Consider the following 10,481-nt stretch of genomic DNA (forward strand, 5'->3'; position numbering starts at 1 on the left):
GGGGTTCATTAACTACTGGACATGCAGCAGCTACTCATCCTGGGGTTCATTAACTACTGGACATGCAGCAGCTACTCTTCCTGGGGTTCATTAACTACTGGACATGCAGCAGCTACTCTTCCTGGGGTTCATTAACTACTGAACATGCAGCAGCTACTCTTCCTGGGGTTCATTAACTACTGGACATGCAGCAGCTACTCTTCCTGGGGTTCATTAACTACTGAACATGCAGCAGCTACTCTTCCTGGGGTCAACATGACATACAGCAGCTACTCTTCCTGGGGTCCATTAACTACTGAACATACAGCAGCTACTCTTCCTGGGGTTCATTAACTACTGGACATGCAGCAGCTACTCTTCCTGGGGTTCATTAACTACTGGACATGCAGCAGCTACTCTTCCTGGGGTCAACATGAAATACAGCAGCTACTCTTCCTGGGGTCCATTAACTACTGAACATACAGCAGCTACTCTTCCTGGGGTTCATTAACTACTGGACATGCAGCAGCTACTCTTCCTGGGGTCCATTAACTACTGAACATGCAGCAGCTACTCTTCCTGGGGTCAACATGACATACAGCAGCTACTCTTCCTGGGGTCCATTAACTACTGAACATACAGCAGCTACTCTTCCTGGGGTTCATTAACTACTGAACATGCAGCAGCTACTCTTCCTGGGGTTCATTAACTACTGGACATGCAGCAGCTACTCTTCCTGGGGTTCATTAACTACTGGACATGCAGCAGATACTCTTCCTGGGGTTCATTAACTACTGGACATGCAGCAGCTACTCTTCCTGGGGTTCATTAACTACTGGACATGCAGCAGCTACTCTTCCTGGGGTCAACATGACATACAGCAGCTACTCTTCCTGGGGTCCATTAACTACTGAACATACAGCAGCTACTCTTCCTGGGGTTCATTAACTACTGGACATGCAGCAGCTACTCTTCCTGGGGTTCATTAACTACTGGACATGCAGCAGCTACTCTTCCTGGGGTTCATTAACTACTGGACATGCAGCAGCTACTCTTCCTGGGGTTCATTAACTACTGGACATGCAGCAGCTACTCTTCCTGGGGTCAACATGACATACAGCAGCTACTCTTCCTGGGGTCCATTAACTACTGAACATACAGCAGCTACTCTTCCTGGGGTTCATTAACTACTGGACATGCAGCAGCTACTCTTCCTGGGGTTCATTAACTACTGGACATGCAGCAGCTACTCTTCCTGGGGTCAACATGACATACAGCAGCTACTCTTCCTGGGGTCCATTAACTACTGAACATACAGCAGCTACTCTTCCTGGGGTTCATTAACTACTGGACATGCAGCAGCTACTCTTCCTGGGGTCCATTAACTACTAAACATGCAGCAGCTACTCTTCCTGGGGTCAACATGACATACAGCAGCTACTCTTCCTGGGGTCCATTAACTACTGAACATACAGCAGCTACTCTTCCTGGGGTTCATTAACTACTGAACATGCAGCAGCTACTCTTCCTGGGGTTCATTAACTACTGGACATGCAGCAGCTACTCTTCCTGGGGTTCATTAACTACTGGACATGCAGCAGCTACTCTTCCTTGGGTTCATTAACTACTGGACATGCAGCAGCTACTCTTCCTGGGGTTCATTAACTACTGGACATGCAGCAGCTACTCTTCCTGGGGTCAACATGACATACAGCAGCTACTCTTCCTGGGGTCCATTAACTACTGAACATACAGCAGCTACTCTTCCTGGGGTTCATTAACTACTGGACATGCAGCAGCTACTCTTACTGGGGTTCATTAACTACTGGACATGCAGCAGCTACTCTTCCTGGGGTCAACATGACATACAGCAGCTACTCTTCCTGGGGTCCATTAACTACTGAACATACAGCAGCTACTCTTCCTGGGGTTCATTAACTACTGGACATGCAGCAGCTACTCTTCCTGGGGTCCATTAACTACTGAACATGCAGCAGCTACTCTTCCTGGGGTCAACATGACATACAGCAGCTACTCTTCCTGGGGTCCATTAACTACTGAACATACAGCAGCTACTCTTCCTGGGGTTCATTAACTACTGGACATGCAGCAGCTACTCTTCCTGGGGTCCATTAACTACTGAACATGCAGCAGCTACTCTTCCTGGGGTCCATTAACTACTGAACATGCAGCAGCTACTCTTCCTGGGGTTCATTAACTACTGAACATGCAGCAGCTACTCTTCCTGGGGTTCATTAACTACTGGACATGCAGCAGCTACTCTTCCTGGGGTTCATTAACTACTGGACATGCAGCAGCTACTCTTCCTGGGGTTCATTAACTACTGGACATGCAGCAGCTACTCTTCCTGGGGTCCATTAACTACTGAACATGCAGCAGCTACTCTTCCTGGGGTTCATTAACTACTGGACATGCAGCAGCTACTCTTCCTGGGGTCCATTAACTACTGAACATGCAGCAGCTACTCTTCCTGGGGTTCATTAACTACTGAACATGCAGCAGCTACTCTTCCTGGGGTTCATTAACTACTGGACATGCAGCAGCTACTCTTCCTGGGGTTCATTAACTACTGGACATGCAGCAGCTACTCTTCCTGGGGTTCATTAACTACTGAACATACAGCAGCTACTCTTCCTGGGGTTCATTAACTACTGGACATGCAGCAGCTACTCTTCCTGGGGTTCATTAACTACTGGACATGCAGCAGCTACTCTTCCTGGGGTCCATTAACTACTGGACATGCAGCAGCTACTCTTCCTGGGGTTCATTAACTACTGGACATGCAGCAGCTACTCTTCCTGGGGTCCATTAACTACTGAACATGCAGCAGCTACTCTTCCTGGGGTCCATTAACTACTGGACATGCAGCAGCTACTCTTCCTGGGGTCCATTAACTACTGGACATACAGCAGCTACTCTTCCTGGGGTTCATTAACTACTGGACATGCAGCAGCTACTCTTCCTGGGGTTCATTAACTACTGGACATGCAGCAGCTACTCTTCCTGGGGTCCATTAACTACTGGACATGCAGCAGCTACTCTTCCTGGGGTCCATTAACTACTGGACATGCAGCAGCTACTCTTCCTGGGGTCCATTAACTACTGGACATACAGCAGCTACTCTTCCTGGGGTTCATTAACTACTGAACATACAGCAGCTACTCATCCTGGGGTTCATTAACTACTGAACATACAGCAGCTACTCATCCTGGGGTTCATTAACTACTGAACATACAGCAGCTACTCATCCTGGGGTTCATTAACTACTGGACATGCAGCAGCTACTCTTCCTGGGGTTCATTAACTACTGGACATGCAGCAGCTACTCTTCCTGGGGTCAACATGACATATAGCAACAACTCTTCCTGGGGTCCATTAACTACTGAACATACAGCAGCTACTCTTCCTGGGGTTCATTAACTACTGGACATGCAGCAGCTACTCTTCCTGGGGTTCATTAACTACTGGACATGCAGCAGCTACTCTTCCTGGGGTTCATTAACTACTGGACATGCAGCAGCTACTCTTCCTGGGGTTCATTAACTACTGGACATGCAGCAGCTACTCTTCCTGGGGTCAACATGACATACAGCAGCTACTCTTCCTGGGGTCCATTAACTACTGAACATACAGCAGCTACTCTTCCTGGGGTTCATTAACTACTGGACATGCAGCAGCTACTCTTCCTGGGGTTCATTAACTACTGGACATGCAGCAGCTACTCTTCCTGGGGTCAACATGACATACAGCAGCTACTCTTCCTGGGGTCCATTAACTACTGAACATACAGCAGCTACTCTTCCTGGGGTTCATTAACTACTGGACATGCAGCAGCTACTCTTCCTGGGGTCCATTAACTACTAAACATGCAGCAGCTACTCTTCCTGGGGTCAACATGACATACAGCAGCTACTCTTCCTGGGGTCCATTAACTACTGAACATACAGCAGCTACTCTTCCTGGGGTTCATTAACTACTGAACATGCAGCAGCTACTCTTCCTGGGGTTCATTAACTACTGGACATGCAGCAGCTACTCTTCCTGGGGTTCATTAACTACTGGACATGCAGCAGCTACTCTTCCTTGGGTTCATTAACTACTGGACATGCAGCAGCTACTCTTCCTGGGGTTCATTAACTACTGGACATGCAGCAGCTACTCTTCCTGGGGTCAACATGACATACAGCAGCTACTCTTCCTGGGGTCCATTAACTACTGAACATACAGCAGCTACTCTTCCTGGGGTTCATTAACTACTGGACATGCAGCAGCTACTCTTACTGGGGTTCATTAACTACTGGACTTGCAGCAGCTACTCTTCCTGGGGTCAACATGACATACAGCAGCTACTCTTCCTGGGGTCCATTAACTACTGAACATACAGCAGCTACTCTTCCTGGGGTTCATTAACTACTGGACATGCAGCAGCTACTCTTCCTGGGGTCCATTAACTACTGAACATGCAGCAGCTACTCTTCCTGGGGTCAACATGACATACAGCAGCTACTCTTCCTGGGGTCCATTAACTACTGAACATACAGCAGCTACTCTTCCTGGGGTTCATTAACTACTGGACATGCAGCAGCTACTCTTCCTGGGGTCCATTAACTACTGAACATGCAGCAGCTACTCTTCCTGGGGTCCATTAACTACTGAACATGCAGCAGCTACTCTTCCTGGGGTTCATTAACTACTGAACATGCAGCAGCTACTCTTCCTGGGGTTCATTAACTACTGGACATGCAGCAGCTACTCTTCCTGGGGTTCATTAACTACTGGACATGCAGCAGCTACTCTTCCTGGGGTTCATTAACTACTGGACATGCAGCAGCTACTCTTCCTGGGGTCCATTAACTACTGAACATGCAGCAGCTACTCTTCCTGGGGTTCATTAACTACTGGACATGCAGCAGCTACTCTTCCTGGGGTCCATTAACTACTGAACATGCAGCAGCTACTCTTCCTGGGGTTCATTAACTACTGAACATGCAGCAGCTACTCTTCCTGGGGTTCATTAACTACTGGACATGCAGCAGCTACTCTTCCTGGGGTTCATTAACTACTGGACATGCAGCAGCTACTCTTCCTGGGGTTCATTAACTACTGAACATACAGCAGCTACTCTTCCTGGGGTTCATTAACTACTGGACATGCAGCAGCTACTCTTCCTGGGGTTCATTAACTACTGGACATGCAGCAGCTACTCTTCCTGGGGTCCATTAACTACTGGACATGCAGCAGCTACTCTTCCTGGGGTTCATTAACTACTGGACATGCAGCAGCTACTCTTCCTGGGGTCCATTAACTACTGAACATGCAGCAGCTACTCTTCCTGGGGTCCATTAACTACTGGACATGCAGCAGCTACTCTTCCTGGGGTCCATTAACTACTGGACATACAGCAGCTACTCTTCCTGGGGTTCATTAACTACTGGACATGCAGCAGCTACTCTTCCTGGGGTTCATTAACTACTGGACATGCAGCAGCTACTCTTCCTGGGGTCCATTAACTACTGGACATGCAGCAGCTACTCTTCCTGGGGTCCATTAACTACTGGACATACAGCAGCTACTCTTCCTGGGGTTCATTAACTACTGGACATGCAGCAGCTACTCATCCTGGGGTTCATTAACTACTGAACATGCAGCAGCTACTCTTCCTGGGGTTCATTAACTACTGAACATACAGCAGCTACTCTTCCTGGGGTTCATTAACTACTGAACATACAGCAGCTACTCTTCCTGGGGTTCATTAACTACTGGACATGCAGCAGCTACTCTTCCTGGGGTTCATTAACTACTGAACATACAGCAGCTACTCATCCTGGGGTTCATTAACTACTGAACATACAGCAGCTACTCATCCTGGGGTTCATTAACTACTGGACATGCAGCAGCTACTCTTCCTGGGGTTCATTAACTACTGAACATACAGCAGCTACTCATCCTGGGGTTCATTAACTACTGGACATGCAGCAGCTACTCATCCTGGGGTTCATTAACTACTGGACATGCAGCAGCTACTCTTCCTGGGGTTCATTAACTACTGAACATACAGCAGCTACTCATCCTGGGGTTCATTAACTACTGAACATACAGCAGCTACTCATCCTGGGGTTCATTAACTACTGGACATGCAGCAGCTACTCTTCCTGGGGTTCATTAACTACTGAACATGCAGCAGCTACTCTTCCTGGGGTTCATTAACTACTGGACATGCAGCAGCTACTCTTCCTGGGGTTCATTAACTACTGGACATGCAGCAGCTACTCTTCCTGGGGTTCATTAACTACTGAACATGCAGCAGCTACTCTTCCTGGGGTTCATTAACTACTGGACATGCAGCAGCTACTCTTCCTGGGGTTCATTAACTACTGGACATGCAGCAGCTACTCTTCCTGGGGTTCATTAACTACTGAACATGCAGCAGCTACTCTTCCTGGGGTTCATTAACTACTGGACATGCAGCAGCTACTCTTCCTGGGGTTCATTAACTACTGGACATGCAGCAGCTACTCTTCCTGGGGTTCATTAACTACTGGACATGCAGCAGCTACTCTTCCTGGGGTTCATTAACTACTGGACATGCAGCAGCTACTCTTCCTGGGGTTCATTAACTACTGGACATGCAGCAGCTACTCTTCCTGGGGTTCATTAACTACTGGACATGCAGCAGCTACTCTTCCTGGGGTTCATTAACTACTGAACATGCAGCAGCTACTCTTCCTGGGGTTCATTAACTACTGGACATGCAGCAGCTACTCTTCCTGGGGTTCATTAACTACTGGACATGCAGCAGCTACTCTTCCTGGGGTTCATTAACTACTGAACATGCAGCAGCTACTCTTCCTGGGGTTCATTAACTACTGGACATGCAGCAGCTACTCTTCCTGGGGTTCATTAACTACTGAACATGCAGCAGCTACTCTTCCTGGGGTTCATTAACTACTGGACATGCAGCAGCTACTCTTCCTGGGGTTCATTAACTACTGAACATGCAGCAGCTACTCTTCCTGGGGTTCATTAACTACTGGACATGCAGCAGCTACTCTTCCTGGGGTCAACATGACATACAGCAGCTACTCTTCCTGGGGTCCATTAACTACTGAACATACAGCAGCTACTCTTCCTGGGGTTCATTAACTACTGGACATGCAGCAGCTACTCTTCCTGGGGTTCATTAACTACTGGACATGCAGCAGCTACTCTTCCTGGGGTCAACATGACATACAGCAGCTACTCTTCCTGGGGTCCATTAACTACTGAACATACAGCAGCTACTCTTCCTGGGGTTCATTAACTACTGGACATGCAGCAGCTACTCTTCCTGGGGTCCATTAACTACTGAACATGCAGCAGCTACTCTTCCTGGGGTCAACATGACATACAGCAGCTACTCTTCCTGGGGTCCATTAACTACTGAACATACAGCAGCTACTCTTCCTGGGGTTCATTAACTACTGGACATGCAGCAGCTACTCTTCCTGGGGTCCATTAACTACTGAACATGCAGCAGCTACTCTTCCTGGGGTCCATTAACTACTGAACATGCAGCAGCTACTCTTCCTGGGGTTCATTAACTACTGAACATGCAGCAGCTACTCTTCCTGGGGTTCATTAACTACTGGACATGCAGCAGCTACTCTTCCTGGGGTTCATTAACTACTGGACATGCAGCAGCTACTCTTCCTGGGGTTCATTAACTACTGGACATGCAGCAGCTACTCTTCCTGGGGTCCATTAACTACTGAACATGCAGCAGCTACTCTTCCTGGGGTTCATTAACTACTGGACATGCAGCAGCTACTCTTCCTGGGGTTCATTAACTACTGAACATGCAGCAGCTACTCTTCCTGGGGTTCATTAACTACTGAACATGCAGCAGCTACTCTTCCTGGGGTTCATTAACTACTGGACATGCAGCAGCTACTCTTCCTGGGGTTCATTAACTACTGGACATGCAGCAGCTACTCTTCCTGGGGTTCATTAACTACTGAACATACAGCAGCTACTCTTCCTGGGGTTCATTAACTACTGGACATGCAGCAGCTACTCTTCCTGGGGTTCATTAACTACTGGACATGCAGCAGCTACTCTTCCTGGGGTCCATTAACTACTGGACATGCAGCAGCTACTCTTCCTGGGGTTCATTAACTACTGGACATGCAGCAGCTACTCTTCCTGGGGTCCATTAACTACTGAACATGCAGCAGCTACTCTTCCTGGGGTTCATTAACTACTGGACATGCAGCAGCTACTCTTCCTGGGGTTCATTAACTACTGGACATGCAGCAGCTACTCTTCCTGGGGTTCATTAACTACTGGACATGCAGCAGCTACTCTTCCTGGGGTTCATTAACTACTGGACATGCAGCAGCTACTCTTCCTGGGGTTCATTAACTACTGGACATGCAGCAGCTACTCTTCCTGGGGTTCATTAACTACTGGACATGCAGCAGCTACTCTTCCTGGGGTTCATTAACTACTGGACATGCAGCAGCTACTCTTCCTGGGGTTCATTAACTACTGGACATGCAGCAGCTACTCTTCCTGGGGTTCATTAACTACTGGACATGCAGCAGCTACTCTTCCTGGGGTTCATTAACTACTGGACATGCAGCAGCTACTCATCCTGGGGTTCATTAACTACTGAACATGCAGCAGCTACTCTTCCTGGGGTTCATTAACTACTGAACATGCAGCAGCTACTCTTCCTGGGGTTCATTAACTACTGAACATACAGCAGCTACTCTTCCTGGGGTTCATTAACTACTGAACATACAGCAGCTACTCATCCTGGGGTTCATTAACTACTGGACATGCAGCAGCTACTCTTCCTGGGGTTCATTAACTACTGAACATTCAGCAGCTACTCATCCTGGGGTTCATTAACTACTGAACATACAGCAGCTACTCATCCTGGGGTTCATTAACTACTGGACATGCAGCAGCTACTCTTCCTGGGGTTCATTAACTACTGAACATGCAGCAGCTACTCTTCCTGGGGTTCATTAACTACTGGACATGCAGCAGCTACTCTTCCTGGGGTTCATTAACTACTGGACATGCAGCAGCTACTCTTCCTGGGGTTCATTAACTACTGAACATACAGCAGCTACTCTTCCTGGGGTTCATTAACTACTGAACATGCAGCAGCTACTCTTCCTGGGGTTCATTAACTACTGGACATGCAGCAGCTACTCTTCCTGGGGTTCATTAACTACTGAACATACAGCAGCTACTCATCCTGGGGTTCATTAACTACTGGACATGCAGCAGCTACTCTTCCTGGGGTTCATTAACTACTGGACATGCAGCAGCTACTCTTCCTGGGGTTCATTAACTACTGAACATGCAGCAGCTACTCTTCCTGGGGTTCATTAACTACTGGACATGCAGCAGCTACTCTTCCTGGGGTTCATTAACTACTGGACATGCAGCAGCTACTCTTCCTGGGGTTCATTAACTACTGAACATGCAGCAGCTACTCTTCCTGGGGTTCATTAACTACTGGACATGCAGCAGCTACTCTTCCTGGGGTTCATTAACTACTGGACATGCAGCAGCTACTCTTCCTGGGGTTCATTAACTACTGGACATGCAGCAGCTACTCTTCCTGGGGTTCATTAACTACTGGACATGCAGCAGCTACTCTTCCTGGGGTTCATTAACTACTGGACATGCAGCAGCTACTCTTCCTGGGGTTCATTAACTACTGGACATGCAGCAGCTACTCTTCCTGGGGTTCATTAACTACTGAACATGCAGCAGCTACTCTTCCTGGGGTTCATTAACTACTGGACATGCAGCAGCTACTCTTCCTGGGGTTCATTAACTACTGGACATGCAGCAGCTACTCTTCCTGGGGTTCATTAACTACTGAACATGCAGCAGCTACTCTTCCTGGGGTTCATTAACTACTGGACATGCAGCAGCTACTCTTCCTGGGGTTCATTAACTACTGAACATGCAGCAGCTACTCTTCCTGGGGTTCATTAACTACTGGACATGCAGCAGCTACTCTTCCTGGGGTTCATTAACTACTGAACATGCAGCAGCTACTCTTCCTGGGGTTCATTAACTACTGGACATGCAGCAGCTACTCTTCCTGGGGTTCATTAACTACTGAACATGCAGCAGCTACTCTTCCTGGGGTTCATTAACTACTGGACATGCAGCAGCTACTCTTCCTGGGGTTCATTAACTACTGGACATGCAGCAGCTACTCTTCCTGGGGTCCATTAACTACTGAACATGCAGCAGCTACTCTTCCTGGGGTTCATTAACTACTGAACATGCAGCAGCTACTCTTCCTGGGGTTCATTAACTACTGGACATGCAGCAGCTACTCTTCCTGGGGTCAACATGACATACAGCAGCTACTCTTCCTGGGGTCCATTAACTACTGAACATACAGCAGCTACTCTTCCTGGGGTTCATTAACTACTGAACATGCAGCAGCTACTCTTCCTGGGGTTCAT

This window comes from Salmo salar, chromosome 03, assembly GCF_965601325.2.
Source record: "Salmo salar chromosome 03, fSalSal1, whole genome shotgun sequence".
Taxonomy (NCBI): domain Eukaryota; kingdom Metazoa; phylum Chordata; class Actinopteri; order Salmoniformes; family Salmonidae; genus Salmo; species Salmo salar.